Here is an 18,375-nt window from a genome sequence, read left to right on the forward strand (position 1 = left end):
AAATAAATATTTTACATTGCCTTTTCCTTATAAAAACACTTGCATTGTGTTTTTTCCATCTCCAAAATGGTAGACTCGCTGCACTCACCCAGGGAGTATAACACAAAAAATATTTTCAATTAATTACTATTTACCTTAAGAAAATGTAAAAGATTTCCTCTTGCCCTTTGCTTTACTATTGTTTGGTGAAGGCAGTTTTTGCAAGACTGTGTAAAATGTCTATTTGGTTGGCTATTTGTGCAACCTGCGGTTTTAACTTGTGCCTACTCCTAAAGCAATTTCTGAAGTACTTCACGGTTTTCAGAGAGGCTGTTACTATCTGTATCATGCAAATTGTCCAAACAGACATTTAAAAGCAACACTTTCTGTACTTGTCAAACTGATGGGCAGAGAAAATGAGCAATTTTCCCATGCCATGGGTGATACTGAAAAAGGTAGGGAATTCACCCCAGCTGTTAAAATCTAAGCAGATTCCACCTGAGTCATATTTCTCCTTTTTTTTTCCCCCTCTTTTTTATTTATTTTTTTTTTTTTAACTTTATTCTAGAACTCCTTCATGCCAGGTCTCTAACTATGACCACGCTTGCTGTAGTCGTGGTTAACAACAAAAAAACCCCAAACATTTGTTTTCTCTTGTAAGGCAGAAGCTGATATTTGTCACTGCTTCTGAACTCTAGAGGGGTTGAACAAAATTTTCTTCACACTTTGTGTTTCCTGTCTTTCACTGATAACTCAGAAATGGTACTGCTGAAATTGTGTTGTAACTTCAAGCAACTTCATAGAGCTGCACTGAGGAGATCACCTTCAAAATGGAAGTGTTTACCGTGAAAATATTTTACTCTTGGAAAGTCATCAGAACAAAAATTTTGGTCATTTCTCAGAAACAATGGCAAAACTTTATCATTGTCACCAAAAAGAAGACTGGTATCATCTTGTGAGATAAATCGATAATGGTGTTTTCCTGGTTTTGGAATATAGTATGCACTATTGTTAAAAGTAAAGTGCAAACTAAAGCTAAAGTCCTTCCTTTATTTTTATATTATTTATATTTATTATTTATATTTATTATCTGAAATAAAAGCCACATGGCAAAAATAATTTTTTTCTGACAAAATATTTGTGCTAACATTCCTTTTAGCTGGCTTGGGATTAGTAATGTAAGCACAGGTACAACAGGGAGGTTCCTTGAGTGATTTGTTGCCTCATAACATTGTGTGCTCTGGGATTTTCTGTTTCATAGGGCATGCCTCAGCTGCAGACAAAGGGATGGCTGCTATGCTGTAGGTATAGCAAAGTGAGCTTTAATCTAATTCTGTCTGGTATTGAATGCAGAGTGGAAATCTGTTGAAGCACAAGGTTTGATAAAGACGAATTTTTCAGGCTGCATTGAACTTCCTGCCAGCTATATTGAAGCTGGCAATTTAACCCTTGCCCATGGGTTTCTTTTATCTGAAGTGTAGTCACACTGACATCTCTTTATTCCTACTCAAAGACTCTATTCTCATCAATTGTTCCCTGTTAGACTGAATCGTAGGATGAGAATTGCACAGACTGTGGTTTAATTAATCAATAATTTTGACTGTCCTGTTTTTAATTTGAGCTTTTTGTAAAAATTTGGGCTGGGAGATGAGTTTCTCACTTCTCAAAGGAGATAGGCAAATGACATGACAGTTAGCTTAATTAGTTCAAGTCCAATAGCAACATTGTGGGACACCATACAAGAAATTGCTTGGAAGACCACACTTAAAGAAAATATAATGGTTTTATTCCCTTATTTTAAAATTTTCTCCTCAGACATTTTAAAGCTAGGGAGTCCACTTGATAGAATTGATTTTTTTTTTTTTTTTTTTTTAATGCAACACAAGATATAAGTAACTCAGTTTAAAAAAGAAATCGAATGTAGCAACTGGAAGGATGAGACAGCAGTTCTGTCCTCACTTACTTGTTGATGGCAAAATTCCCAGAGCCCTTTCCATACAGGTACTTATTGTGTACAGCCTATAGAGTACAAACAAGAAACTGCAACTTAAGAAAAATGAGTGTCAGGAGATTAGAAATTAAATTAAAGCTCCTGTTGGAAGGAAGATAAATCAAAAGAGCATTTTGATTTCTTTTATTTAAAAATAAAATAAAAATTACGATCAAGAAAATATGTCAATAGCAGTTGATATGCTGAATATGCTAGTTGAGGAGCTAAAATCCCAAGTGAATTCTCTTCTTATCTTCATTCTCAATTTATTATACTACATGATACACTACAAATAAGGTGACCAATTTTTTTTTTTAATATATACTCAGATACATACCAATACGAATTAATTTTCTAGCTGCCAATTTACCTCATTCCTGTGCTGCAACACCTCAGTATTATTTTGGTTTTCCTAGCCAAGGCAGAGACTGCTAATCTTTCATTCTCATTCATGCAGCTGTTTCTTGAGGTAAAAGTATGAGGTAGGCAAAGTGAGGATCCAAGCTACTACACCCATATTAATTTGTTTCTTGACCAAATATATCATTCCAAAGACAAGATCACTACAGTAACTCACTGCAGTATATCTTTGTTTTCTGTAAGAGCCCCACCAGAACAGAGCTCTCTAAATTATGTTTGCATATTTTCCTAAGGATATCACATATTAATCCATTATAACAGTGAGAGGATCACAACGAATGTGACTTAATCAAGTATTTTCTGAAGACAAGTGAAATTCTGCAATTTGATAAAGTATGTCACAGTGGAAGTGTATTGCATAGCCCATGCATGGTAAATATACAATGACTAGAAAGCAAATATTTCTTGTCTGTTGTAATACTATGTTACGCATGAATGGAGCTGAGTTATGAAAAGCATCACAATAAGTAGCGGTACCTGGAGGTGGAACAGAAAGCAAAAGTAGCTGAAACACAGGAAACAATTAATTCAAGAATATTTCCGTTTAGATGGGAACAGATGTAACAGTACATAAATAGATCAGGTATTTTTTTATTTCTGTACTGTGGTCAAAGCCTACATAAAATATGCTTATACTTCCATGCAAATTGAAAAATAATAGTAGATTATTTTCAAATTTCAGCTGTTTCTTTTTTTTTTCTTTTTTGAGGATCAGTCTTTTTTTTTCTTTCTTCTTCTCTTCTTTTCCCAATTTCAATTCTTCATTTTTCAGAGCAATGAAAATCTTCAAACCATAAATGCAAATTAAATATAAACTGATTATTTAGACCTCTAATGATGTCATGACATTCTTTTTAAATAAAAAAAATAATCAAGAGCAACCAGAAATTTAAAATTAGGACAAATAATGGTCTTTTTTCTTTCATTGTTATTCACAATTTGTGATAGTTAAGTCTGGTTCTGACCTTTAGCTATCAAAATCAGTGGGCATATGCTTTGGTCCTTGTTAATACCTTTGAAAGAGAAAAATTTAAAAGGAAAAAAATAAACTTCAAAAAGTAGTTTTGTGTTATCAAAGTGTTGTGGAGCAGACTGGGACTTTGTATTACCCAGTATGTTCAGCTTAAGCGAAGTAAGTAAGCTTACTGTATTGGGTTTGACTGTCAAGGTTTTGGTAGTGGGGAGCCTACAAGGGTAGCTTCTGTGAGAAGCTACTGGAAGCTTCCCCTGTGTCAGACAGAGCCAATGCCAGACAGCTCAAAGACAAACCCACCGCCGGCCGAGGCCAAGCCCAGCAGCAATGGTGGTAGCACATGTGGAATAACATTTAAGAATGGGGGGAAAAGTTACTGTGCAGAAGCAACTGCAGCTGGAAAGAGGAGTGAGAATATGTGAGAGCAACAGCTCTGCTCAGTGAAAAAGAAGGTGAAGGAGGTGCACCAGGCACCAAAGCAGAGATTCCCCTGGCCCGGTGGGGCCCAGTAGGGCAGGCTGTCCCGCTACAGCCCATGGAGGTCTACAGTGGAGCAGATATCCATCTGCAGCCCATGGAGAACTGCACACAAGAGGCTGTGACCCCACGGGAAGCCTGCACTGAATCAGGATCCTGGCAGGACCTGTATAGAGAGGAGCACATGCTGGAGCGAGTTTGCTGGCAGGACTTTGTGACCCCATGGGGGACCCACACTGGAGAAGTCTGTTCCTGAATGACTGTACCTTGTGGAAGGGACCCACATGGGAGGAGTTCATGAAAAACTGTAACCCGTGGGAAGGACTCAAGTTGGAGAAATTCATGGAGAACTGTCTCCCGTGCGAGGGACTCCACGGTGGAGCAGGAAGAGCGTGAGGAGTCCACCCCTGAGGAAGAAGGAGCTACAGAGACACCGTGTGATGAGCTGGCTGAAACCCCCATTTCCCATCCCTCTGTGCTGCTGCTAGAAGGAGGTAGAGAAATTGGGAGTGAAGTTAAGCCTAGAAAGAAGGGAGGGGTGTGTGAAGGTGTTTCGGGATTCAGTTTTATTTCTCATTATCGTATTCTGATTTGATTGGTAATAAATTAAGTTCATTTTACCCAAATTGAGTCTGTTTTGCTTGTGACCATAACTGGTGAGTGGTCTCTCCCTGTCCGTCTCTTGACCTATAAGTCTTTTGTTATGTTTTCTCTCCCCTGTCCCATTGAGGAGTGGAGTGATAGAGCAGCTTTGGTGGGCAACTGGCATTCAGCCAGGGTCAACCCACCACGCTGATTCACGCTGGCATATGACTATTCATTTTGTGCTGGATGAGTTATAGGGACTCTTTTGGCAATGTAGTACAAAAATTCCCCCAGCTTCAATGCCATTTTGACTGCCTGCCATGCCATGTTTTCAGAGACATAATTTATCTGGCTACCTATCCACATCTGGTCCCATATTTCCATGACGTTGTTCAAGCATTCAGGGATGCTTAAACTGGGATATATTCTGGCTGTGTCTCTCTTGATGTACTGAGATAATGATTTATCTACCTTGCTGAATGCTGAAACAGAGGCTGTTTTCTATTACACTTTCAAGACATTTGGTGATAGCAAGTGATGAATAATGAAAGAGTCTTTCCTTCAGTAATGGCTTTATATAACAAAATCACTTGATAAAGCAAGGAATTTCAAAAGGTGAGGGGAGCTCTTAGATTTAAAACTAAAGCTCCAGACATGAATATCTCAAGTACATAAATGCTTCATTGCTCTGACAGGAGAGAATGGCTAGTAATTGACTGTCTTAGTAGGATTCAGTATTAAAAGATCATTACATAAGCAGAAAAAGCCATTTGGAGTAAGTCTGCGCATTGTAATCACAGAACAAGAGTTTCTAAAAAGGTGGTTGCTGGAGTGTTAAGAGAGAGAAAAGCTGGTGATTCTTCCAAGCATGCAAATCACTGAAAGTTTCACATGTGCATGGAAGTCAGAGAACTGTCAGAGATAGACCTATTTCAGAATTTTCTATAGACTTGGGACTGCACCAAATTTCTAGATTGTAAATAATAGTTAAATTATGCTTTAAACATAAAAAAATCTTAACACTCTTGGAAAATCCCCATTGATGTGTTTTCCTCTGTTCCACTCCATTTCATTCTATGTAGAAAAGAAAAGGTGTTTTGACTGAAATTTTACAGAAATTTCAGAAAGAAAGTTTTAGCCTTGGAGCAAACCCTAATGAATGATTCAAATACAAAACAAATCTGATACTTGCATTTGAACTGCTAATAATAAAATATTTGCTGCTCATGCTGCCATTGCTGCTGCTCATTCCTGCTAAGCCAGATGTCTGTTACCCATCCTTGTAGCATGCAAATAAAAATGGTATCTTTTAGAAAGACTTTCTCTCTTGTATCACAGTGGTTTTTAACATCCAGGGCTAAACTCACATCTGGTATAAGCTCTGTTGAAGACATTAGGTTTTATACTAGGAAGGATTTTTACTTGCAACATGAAGACAGATTTTATCACTATGTGCTTTAACATGATCAGACTTGATTTTAAAGCTACCTTGTGTTTTGTCTTTAGTTTAGCCACTTTTGGGTGCTTAAAAATGCAATGCCAAAGGTGGTGTGAATCAGCAAGTCACTTTTGACCCCTTTCCCTGCCCTTTATATTCTTATGCTCAGAACTGGGATCCTTCTCAACAGGATTGTGCTTCATTGCTATAGTTGAGCCTTCAAGCTGTCTACAGTGTCTATCTATCTACCTACCTTAGATTTCTCTGACAATGACTGTCACTATGTTACATATGGAATATCAGTTTGACAAATAAAGATTACAATTTTTTTACTGCTGAATGGAACATACAAAGGTTTTATAGTGATAATAAAAGCATATAATTGCAGTTACAGGTATTTTCTCCAGAAATCTCACAGAACATTAAAAACACTAGTTTTATTAAGCCAAGAAAATACTTTTAATAATGATATTACTTTACTTGATAATGGACAAACTATAGCTCTGTGGAATTAAAATTCAAACTGTAAACTAAATGTAGTAGCCATGACATGGTGGATATCTAAGTATTTTGGCATACCTAAAATGCAGCTATATTTTTAAAGAGGTAGACAAATCCACAGGTTAAAAAAAAATGAAAGAAAGTAATGCGAAATTATGTGACCCTGACTCTCCTCAGAGATCAAAGTTTTGCTGTTGCTGATAGTGGGTTACACAGTACTATGAGACACCAATGCCTTCTACTGTGGTTGCTTGGATGGCTGAGAATGTGGTATGAATTTCTGCTTTTTACCTAAAGATAGATCTCCTTTCTCTCTCTGTGGCTAATAGGCACATTCCCAGTACAAGGACCAGATAGATGATGATGATTATGGCAATTATTCCGAGTGAAGGAAATGGGGTAAATCAGTATAATATTCTTAATACTTCCCCCTGCACAGTGGCAACAAAGAAAGGTATTACTTTACCCCTTACTTGGGCAGAGCTGACCTATGATTTAAATTTACTTAATTGAAAAAGTAGTCTTGCAGTTAACCCTCCTTCAGAAAAAAATTGATGGATGCTTTGTTTTGATTTAGAGTCATGTTTCACAGGGGAATCTCCTGCTTAACTGCAGTGATTTTCAGTGTATGACAGGTGTGATTAGTAGAAAAGGGCTTGGCTATTGCCACAGGCTGCACTCTGAAAAGTCTGAAAAACTTTTGAATATGTATTTCAGCATGTAGATGGTACTCGAATCAGTGAATTTACTACAAGGAGACACCTCAAGGGGAATGCATGAATAGGAAAACCCCTTTTGTGCTTGTCAACCAAATCTCGTGATGCAAATTGTTGAGTCCACTGAAGATATGGCATCAATGAGAAATTTAAATGATACATGATATTGTTACTCACAAGAACTCTAGGCCAACATAACCTCTCCACAGCATAACAAACCTCTAGAATAAGATTTTTATGTGCTTCTTTCTAATGTACCTGCTCTAGAGAAGACTACCATCAAAAATTAAAAGAAGATCAGATAATGTTTCTAGGATAGCATAGCTGTAGCTTTGCTGGAAGTACCAAAGGATTTATATAACTTTATCATATGACTAATCAATTTTAGCTAAAGCCTTATACTACTCATATACTTACTGGACATTAAAAACATCATTTGATGGGACATAGGTTTATCTCTTTGTCACTTTGAATCTCATGAGATTGCAAATTGGCATCCTATTTGACAGTCCTTATGTGGTTTTTCTTCTTTTCACAAAGAATATTTTACAGTCATTAATACATTTTACCCATCTCAGGTTGCATTTTTTCTTTAGGAGAATGATTATTTTATTTGCTCAGAGGTGATGTTAGCATGTCTGGCATAATATCTGACATTCATGGATCTGATGCTAGTTCTCTAAACACAGAAATGTTGTCAATATTTAGGGAACAGATGCCGGGGAAGGGTCATGTCCTGCATTTTAGAACAGCGCATTGTGGAACACCCTACTAAATCTGCGTTTTGGTTAAGGTAGGATCTGAATGATGGTTTGGATTCAGCTGTATTAGCAAAAGTATAAGAATCCACACTAAGTAACTATTTTGGGAACTCTGAAGTATGTAACCATCATAAGCTTCTGCATGTACCAACATGCATCAGTAAGACATTATGAGAAACAATGCATAATGTATCATGGTGCTGCACTTTCTTTACATTACAACATGTAATAAAACAAGCCTTCCTTTCTGCAATGCCCAAGATTAACTCACCACTTATCAAAGAACAAATCCTGCTAAACAAACAATAGAATGTCAAAGAAGAGCTAAACCACCTTAAAATTCTTTACATTTTTGTTATCAAGCAGACATAATTGGAAACAAAAATAATCCATCACAATAATGTCCTTTATAAGCTCACTCAGTTGAACTGAGGTTACAGTCAGATTCATGACATTGATAGAATAGTCTAAATTTATCTATGATGTCACTTCAAAAAGCAACTGTTTTTTTAGCTGGAATCAAGTGTTGCCATGGCTCGTTGCTTCTGGGGAGACCATAGCTTAATGCAATGAAGTAAATGCAAAAATTCCTCCTGACATTGTTAGGGTTCATATCATTCACTAAAGAGAGAAGCCCAATCTAAATTTCTGTCTTGCAGTAAGTCTTATTTAACATAAAAAAAATAAAAATACTAACTTGAAATAAAATTATGAGCATAATTTTTATTAGGCAATTCTGTATCAATTATTTCTAATTAAGAGGAATTACTCTTTCCCAAATAAATGTCTATGAACTTACAGAATTAATTATCAACCTGGGCACTTATTCAGAAACAGAGGTTAGAACCCATTTCAAATTACTTGTTACATTTCATCTTTTTATCATAGTTTAATTAGGAATGGGCCAGCTTTATAAAACTTAGACTACATTCACAACCTAAACACTGCATACTTATCTACCTTTTCTGCCCATCTGCACTTCTGAAAATGGGCTTAATCATAATTTATCTGCTGCTTTACCACTTTTAATGGCTTAAGGAGAAAACTACTTTCCGTATAACTTTTCAGGAGCAAAAACTGCTTTCCGTATAACTTCTCAGGAGCAAAGCGAAAGATCGATTGAGTTGAATAAAATATATCAAATCCATTTACATTAATTGGTTATGTTGGACTCCTTTTTTGTTTGTTTCCTGAGTTTCTGATAAAGAGATCGGTTCTAAAAAACGATGAGAAAAAAAAAACAAACCACCCAACAAAAAATGTAAACAACCATTCATTTTAAAAAGAGGTTAATAGAATTAAGTGTACATACTTTATTACTAGATTTTTCTAAAGGTTATATTTTTATGGGAATATGTCTCATACTCTATTTCTGTATGTTCTGGGTCTGGAGCCACTTACATATCCATAGAAAGTATATGTTATGAAGCTCAATGTCACATTGTCACCCATGAGATAGCAGATAAATTTTCTCAAGAACACTTCGGGTTTTTTCAGATTGTATCTGTAAATGACTGGTGAGTTAAGGATCACAATGTAAGTGTGCTGCATGTACATATATCATGCAGCTGATTTGCAGGTGCACAGAAAGTCCAACACCTGAAAGCTGTTCTGCACTTGTAGGGTGACTTTATGTTACATTCACTGTGAAATCAGATATACCAGAGCTGTTCTGCCCAAGTCTTTGCAGTCCCCAGAAGACTTGTAAAGCTGCACTGTGCAAACACAGAATCCTTGTGTTTTGCAAATATGACACAGATATGGGTCGCATCGGAATTCTTCAGAAAATTCTTAAAAAAATCCAATAGTTGAACTTAAAACTTTTGACTAATATTACGGTCCATAATCATCGGATTGCCAAGGATAGAACTGTATTATTTTTCTTAGGAATGATGTGTATACACAGAAACTTCTTTGGGCTTAAATGTGTGTGTCTGGAAAATTACTTTTTTTCTTCCAGTTTGCAAAAACAACCTGTAAGCTTAACCTGTGAAATTTTTATACTTGCTGTTTTCCACCATGAAGGCATACTGGTGCAATTCTACTGATACACTTTAGTTCTGAAGTTCAGCACATGGTTGTTTCGCAGTATTGCCTCCATTTGAAGCAAGAATTGCCAATATGCTGTGGTATTTTTCTAATATGAACCAAGCATTAAGCTGAGGTATTCAGTTATAAGATAAAATGGGCTTTAAATCTAGTTCTTTGGGCTACTTCACTAAACCATTTTTCCATTTACCTCCCTTCAGTAGGAACAAATATTTCTCTAAAATAAACCCTTTCTGTTAAATGTCTATGACAGTCTGCTTGGCAGCTGTAGACATAATTTGAGTCACTGTGCTGGAATTTGAGCATATATGTATATATTCTGTGCCACCTCTGACACTATTATGTCATGAATTGAATGCACAAGTGAATAGATGATGACGGTGATTTATTCTGATAAAAGAGACAGAGTGACCTGAAGGTAATTCTTTACACTAAGGAGACTATAAATAATTAAGAACATTTATGAGCTTAGGACCTTTTCCTACACTGCTTTCTGTATTTTCTCAAAACTCTACCCTTAATGACCTCTCTCCTAATTGAAAAAATGGAAAGTCCCTATAGATACTGGTTAAATTAACTCACCAGTGCAGAAGATATACAGACAACATATAACAGAAAGAGAACAGAATTACTGTGTAATAGTCTCAGTTGGTATAAATCAGTGTTACTATGATGATTTATACCATCAGAGAATTTGGACCAGCATCATTTTTATTTCTATTAAGGAATACCAAAATATAAGAAATAACACTCAATCAGCCAAGTTCTTGTTCAGAATTTTATAAAACTTACATACATCATGGTTGTTAAAGCTGGTAGAGATTTATGTCTCAATACACTGTTTTCATAAACTTCATTAATTGTAACTACCTTTTCAACTTTTTATGCAATAATGGCAAATACAATTTTACACAGCTAAAATTAGAACTATTGAAGGAATAGTGTTACACTAGAAGCTAGATCTTGGATCATTTGAAGGACATTTTGTGATTTCAGAGTGATTCTCAAGTATCTTGCCCCCTTCTGGCACCACCAGTGTGGCAAGGTATTCTGAGTTCAAAAGTAGTGTAATGAGCCTGCTGAAATGAGGTTAAGCTAAGTGGATAGCATGCTGGAATCAGGAGGATCTGGAGATGGAGCATGACATATTTCATTAAAGGCCCATAGCAACTTGGACTGTAAAATGCAATATAAATAAACAGTGTTTTTATTTCATTCTTCCATTGTCCACAGAAATTCTATCTTTATAACTAGGACTACTTGATCTATAACCGATTAATTCGATTTGGGTAGCATTGTCAAAACAGTTGTTGAGCTTGCACAGACTTATGGGAAAATCACACACTAAGGGTCACATATACTCCTATAGTATTTGGATTCCTGCTACACCTTATTGTGTCTGCCCTTCAGCTGTATTTGAGACTAGATTAACGGTGCTTAAAGCTTCGATGGGAAGAATTGTAAAATGCAAATCTCTTTGCACAATGAACCCCCCAAGAGGAAATGTCTGTATCAAAAATACATTCTTTCTTAATTTCAGACATAGACAATGCCTTGTTTACCCATTGACATTACCTGATCTAGTGAAACGAAAGGGGGGATTGGACCAGATGATCTTTAAAAGGTTCCTTCTAAGCCAAACAAACAACTCTGTGATGCTGTAGGTTGAGAAGATTAAGAACGGTAAGACCTGCACCTGAGATTCTTTGAGATTTTGGTATAGATGTAGTTGTACAAATCTTATTTGTGTTCTTACCAATGATAGCTTTTAATTTAGTTTCTTGCCCAGCTCAGGTTTGAACTGCTTAACTCGTTAACCAGATCTCTGATGTTTTGAGATTTTGATAATCCTTTTTCAGATGTATATTTTGCTAGTACTATCACAGGTTCTAGTAAGAAAAAAATTGTTCAAACGAAATTAAACTATTGTGTTCTTGAAAGTGAATTTAGAAGAAAATCTAAACAGAATATCAAGGCCTTCCATTTCTTTTCTATTTCCAAAATATACAGGTTACAAATTCATGATCAGTTTTTAATTCATCAGGCTGGATGCCTTTTTAAGTTTGAGAAAGATACAGATACAGTGCAGACTTCCTTCTTTGGCCTTTTACAACCTATCACTGAACTTGGGTGAATTGCCCTGGGGTGAAAGGACAGAACAGAGTTCATTTAGGGCCTCATTTGATGAAAGGCAGAATATTGTGATCAAGAGCATATGGTATTAGAGTTGGAGGAGAGGTTGACATTTTTATGGAATAATGATGATTAGTAAAACTGGGCTTTTTGAAATAGTCTATGAACAGCTCTGCAGCTAAGATTTCTTGGTGTTCACAGATTTATAATCCATGGGCAGAAAAAGAGTAGAAACTTTCTTCGCTAAGATATCTCATTTCAAGAAAACTTTGCCGTACATTTGAGAAACCTGCGCATCCTGAGAGCAGAAGTGAAAGAGGTTTCACAGTCATTTTTATTCTTATGCTGTTCCCTGAAGAACCTGAAGGCTCAAGAGGTCACATATTAGAAAAACTAACAATTACAATAGCAAAGTAATATCTGTAATTTATTCAGACAACACAAGAAGAAACGCCAAAATTGACCAGATATTGGAGGAACCAAGCTTCTGCACATTTTTATTTCATCACATTTTTTACAGTGCATTTCTGTGACATACTTGTTGTTGTAGAATTAGAAATACACAGAGAATTGCATCAAACTCTGAAGCTAAAAGCACTGACAATCCACTTAAAAAGGCTTTCCCAAAAGCTACACAAAGTAATTTATAGACTGAAGAAATTAGGTAAGCCTCTATAGTGGAGGCTTTCTCTGAAATTTCTTTATCAAATGTACAATTTAAAGGAAAAAGAAAATAATCTCAGCCTATGACTGAAAAAAATTATATGTCCACATTAGCAAGACACATAGTAAGAGGAAAGTGTATGGAACCAGTGCTGAGAACCCCATATGTCAGTCCCGTAAACTGAATGCTCATTTGTAGCTGGAATGAAATACATGCACCCCTAGTTCACATCTTCTAGGAATCCAGTTCCCTGAGACTGGGATCATTCCACTATGTGAGCCAAAGACCAGTAGTGGAGAGGACTGTGAGATTTACTTTGAAAGTGCACTGCTGAGGACATTAATGTACATACACCGTATGTCTCTTGAAATATGCCTATACAAACAGATGGTTGCACCTACTGAAAGAGAGGAAAGCTGAAGAGAGGAACATGACCGATAACTGAATGGAAATGTGGGTGTAAAGCGGAAATGGCAACGCTGAAACGGCTAAAATTAAAGGAAAACAAACCACAGAAATATAGTCTGGAATCTAATGGGATCATGACAGAGTGATTGTAGTCAGAAACTGTTTTATTAATTTTTTTAAATCAATTAAGAAGTGTAAATACACATACAGACACAGGCACAGACACAGACACAGAATTCTCACAGTTTATATTCTCACAGACACAGTATATATTCTCACAGTTGAGAATATATACGCATATATATGCATATATGTGATCCTTTATGGTCAGACAAATACTTTGTTTCAGATTCCTACACTGTATGGCCTACGATGGATTTCCTTTTTGTGTACCTCTTTCATGCATGTTCTTTTCTTCTACTCCTTTCTACAGAGTAGATGATATACAGTTACTCTATCGTGATCCCATTAGATTCCAGAATATATTTCTGTGATTTTTTTCAGATCCAGCTGTTTCTTTTGATTCAAAGCAATTCAGTGGCTGAATCTGAAATATTCTCCAATCCATATGTGTTTATTATATCTTGCTTTTAAACAAGCAAAATCCATACTGGGAGAATTGCAGGAGAGATGATGTTTTTTTTCTGGGGGCTGTTTGTTAGTGACTTTTTAAGACAGTTGTTTGTAACACATTCCAAAAATAGTTTTCATTAGTGATGTTTATCATTATTCTACTCAGTTATCAGGAGAATGTGCTGGCATTGGTTTTAACAAGCAGTGTCGGCATTTCTGAGTTCATGACAAAATGCCATATAAGCTTCTCCCTTCCCTCTGCTTTGTTCTTATCCCAATTCCAAAGAATAATCTTATAGGAGGACCTTAGAGACTGAATCATTGTTCAGCATCTAAAACACAAGGCAGAACAATGAAAATAATGATGTGTATTTGGACAGGATAGACCAGTTCAGGTCTCAGTTCTTTATGCAGGCTTCACACACATCGTCATACAATGTTATATAGCTATCTTATTACTGATTTGGTGACCTTCTTTCGTATCACTGCAGTGACACCATTTCTATTGGAATATTTATTTAATACTACTACTTAACATTCTTTTACAAAACTTGCAATAATTTTAGGCTCTCTTTATGGTTCTTCCATTCCTGCATTTTAGATAGGAACAATCATAATAAAACTGTAGTTTGAAGGCACCTTGATTTCTGCTTCCCTTAAATCTTGAAGACAGAGTATATCCAAAGTATTTTTCCCTTTTCCATACCTCCTGTGTCTACTTCAGACATACTAAAACTACCTCTTAGGACATAATTTCTGAAGAGGCAGACCCTTTACACCACTTTAGGGACTCTGAACAAAAGGGATGTGATATAGTAATTAATGAAATTGAAACTGGGTCAGGAAAATCAGCCCTGACTCCGGAGAAAATTGCCACAGGATCTTTAAAATCCATATGTTTTGAGGATATATATAAATATTCAGACATTCAGAATAGCATTATTTGTCTATTCTTTAAAGGAACGTCTTTTTTATTAACCTTTAGAAGAAAACACAGAAAACAATCCTTGGAAAAAAAATTTCTCCTCTTTCAGTTTTAAGAAAATCTATTACATTGTATTTTTAAATTCAATGAAAGATAAATTAATTAATTAAAAAATATTAAAAGTTTTACAAGTTTTATTTCTACTCTAAGGTCGCCCATGTCTTTTTAATGCAATATATTGAATGGATAACTCTCTGAACCAAATTATTTTACGGTAATTTGCAAAAGAGTTCTGATATTCTATCTCAAATTTGAAATGCTGAAAGAGCATATCTATGAAGGGACATTTAATGCTACCATATAAGTGAGAGTACAACCATGTAACACCACCTCTTTGGTAATTTCCTTTGAAAATTACATCCTTATTTGCAAGGAAATATCTGAGCCTTTTCTGAAACATCTCTTTCACTATCCTAGCATGCTAAATTCTTTCACCAACACTCTGTAATGCTGATATTGACACCTGGCAGGAAAAGAAGATGAAGCGCACTGAGGAAACTCTGTATTTATGCTAGTGATATTAAAGAACCAAGGCATGCTTTCATTTTGCATGATGACTTTTTTTGGTAAACCATTAAAGGTTATGAAGGATCACTGAAAAGATGGTCTTTTGACAGCCTGAAGTCTGCTGTCATTTTTACTGTCTTACTTAGGTACTTGAGAGTTCTTTTTTACCACAGTTTATCTGTGTTCCTTGTATTAAATGTCTTTTCCTTCCCATTGCACTCACTGAGTGGGACAGTGCTGCTGTATATACTTTACAAGCAAGAAGCAAAGGCCTGAGAAGGGTATGACTACAGAGGATTTAGGTGTCCTAGCTGTGACATATCAGTGTCCAGTTTATTTACAGCTGTCTATGAATATAAGCCACTGGCTGGGCTCCCAATGTCTATCCATTGAATAAATAGACAAAATGGTGGAAAATGTAGAAGTCAGGGTGTTAAAAAACAACAAAGGAAAACCAGGAAATAGGAAACATGAGGAAACATGGGAGACAGCTTTGGATATGTATATGCTTCATTCCTGTTTGCCCTAAATGTTTTCCTTTCAAGACAGCTCTAATGTGTTTTGGTACTAGGAGAAAAGATAAATAGCAGAAGTACCCCTTTCTAGACTGTTTCTACAGCAGATAAGTCTAGGATATTAGTTTTCTTGAATTTGGATTTGTTAACTTTTCTCACAGACAAGAAGTTCATTTTCCTAAACCTACGTCTTTCAGTTCCTCTCCAAAAATCAACTGCCTGAAAGTTTTATGACACAGATGTAGGAGGCCAGTGTCCCTTATGATCTACTTCTAGATGCCTAAAATAGTAACTGTCATTCCCAAATTCTATTGTCCTGACTGATTGACCTGCATTAATCAGAAATGGGCTTGGATTTGTAATTTGATTCCCTAAGACCTAGTTGTAGCTGCAGAACCATTCTTTCTTTACATTGTTTGAAAAAAAAAAAAAAAAAAAAAAAAAGAAAAAGTATATACTAAATCCTAATGAATAAAATTTCCTTGAAACCCAGTTTATTGCAAAGATTTCATAATATATGTTACCCCATAAACTCTTCTTCCTCTTTCCTAGTTGTTGCCTTTTCTACCCTTGTTCTTATACTGAATTTTGACACTTGATGTTTTGTGCTTTAGGTTGATCACAACTGCACTGAACAAACACACTCAGTCCTCCACTTCTTATCATTTCCAGAAGCTGAAATAAGTGAAAAGACAGAAAATATGGACAACTGAGCAGAGTCATAGAAAAACAGAATAAAATCAGCTTTAACACAAAGGCTGTAATAACACACTGCTGATGCCCTCTCTTTCTGTTATGGCAGTCCATCCTTGTCACTGTCTTATCAGACAATAGCTAATGCCTATCACACACCCTCTATGAGTACAGTTTTAAGCCATCATCCCCCTCCCAATCTTTTATTTATCTGATATTATATGTGTGTTTGCTTTATCTTAATACTGAAAGTAATTTTGTGCATGGGAGTCAACACCTGCACATTTTTATATTTCAAAAGTTCAAAAATTATCCTGCCATTGAGTCTGCACTGAAGTGTGGCACTGTCATTTGCTCTCCTTTATCTTGAATTGTTTATCCAGTCATCAAGCAACTGGTGTAAAACTGCTACATGAGTGGAAAGTAGTATTATTTATTGTCTGTGACAAGGGGACAACAGATGTGTGTAAAGCATTTACATACCATGAGTCAGAAATTGCTATGTATGTATAAATAGTTCCAGCAACTTCCTATCTAGTAGCATTTTAAAGACCCTGAAGGTCAAGAACATACATTCCTTAAGACTTTCTGTAGTCATACTGCGTAAGTAAAAGAACACCAGTTAGTTATAATTCAAGTTAATAGTAACTTCCATAAGATAGATTGATATGTAAACCACAAATCTTCCTCCTTTGGTATCTCAATCTAGCCATTCAAGTTTATCAAATCTTAAAAAGAAAGAAGGACTAGGGAGTTTATCTATATCCTAAATAAAAGAGCATTAAAAATACAAGAAAATACATATATGTATGGAAACAGTAAAATGAAAAAATATATAAAAATAAATGTGGAATAGAAAATACATGGGAAATTATTTTCATATCTTCATTTATAATTCATGCAAACAGATTACATAAACATGCTTTGTGACATGTGCATGCATTTATAGACTTCTTTCTTTGAATCTCTATTTCAGATGAAACATTTCTGGAAGGATTTATAGCAAGTTTTTGGGAAGTGACTTGTTCTGAGACAATGTGTAGGCAGAAAAGGAGAAATATATAAATGGATTATTTGCTTCTATTAGTTTTTCCAAATCTAGTCTTAGATTATTTTAACTGCCATAATGACATTTAACAAGACAGGAAGTATCTTCTCATGGCATAAGAACACTACATTAATAGTTCATTTTTCATTTTCTTCCAATCAGCCTTGAAGAAACTTTCTTGAACGTAAAAAAAAACCAAAACAACCCAAACCCTCTGTTTTTCTAAGTATGATTTGCCATGTTCTTGGATAGAGCTAAAGAAGAGTTATATTATTTCTATATATTTAACAGCCTGACCTTTTCAAATTAATGTCAGAAGTATTGGCATAAATTTTCAACAGCATAGTGAAGAAAATATATCGGTGTTCCAGAGGCAATGTTGCGTATACATGCTTTCCAGTACCACACACAATCAAACGTGAGGAATGTGTAGAAGCAAATGGAAATTTCCCCTATTTTCCTAAAGAAACACAGTCAGTCTGGTTTTTACTCTTTAAACAGAATGCTGTTATGACCTTAAAAGACAAAATGTAAGAAAAACTGCATCAAAGGGGAACAAATCTTGTTTGTAATCTTTAAAAGTGTGATGACAAGATAATAGAATATTGCATAGCACTGTCAAGAGACAATGAAATCATTCTGTATTTAGTTTTAAAGCAATTCAGATGTAAAATGACATATTTTTAAAAGGGGGAAAATATTGGTAATAGCATATACTCTTAGCCATCCATTGCATTATAAAAAAGTAATGTTAATTTTTAATTTCAATAGCAGGAAAACCTTAATTTTATCTACCCTGAAAATATGCCCAGACCATAAGTATTTGAAAACCAGGGAACACCTGCAAGTCAAGGAATAATAAAACAGAGACTGCCAAAAGCTGTAATTTTTCTTACTTGATTCTTTGCTGTGAAGTGCATCAGGGGTATTGTCAGATCATTCACTGACATCAAAAAAAAG

Source organism: Strigops habroptila, chromosome 4 (genome assembly GCF_004027225.2).
Source record: "Strigops habroptila isolate Jane chromosome 4, bStrHab1.2.pri, whole genome shotgun sequence".
Taxonomy (NCBI): Eukaryota; Metazoa; Chordata; class Aves; order Psittaciformes; family Psittacidae; genus Strigops; species Strigops habroptila.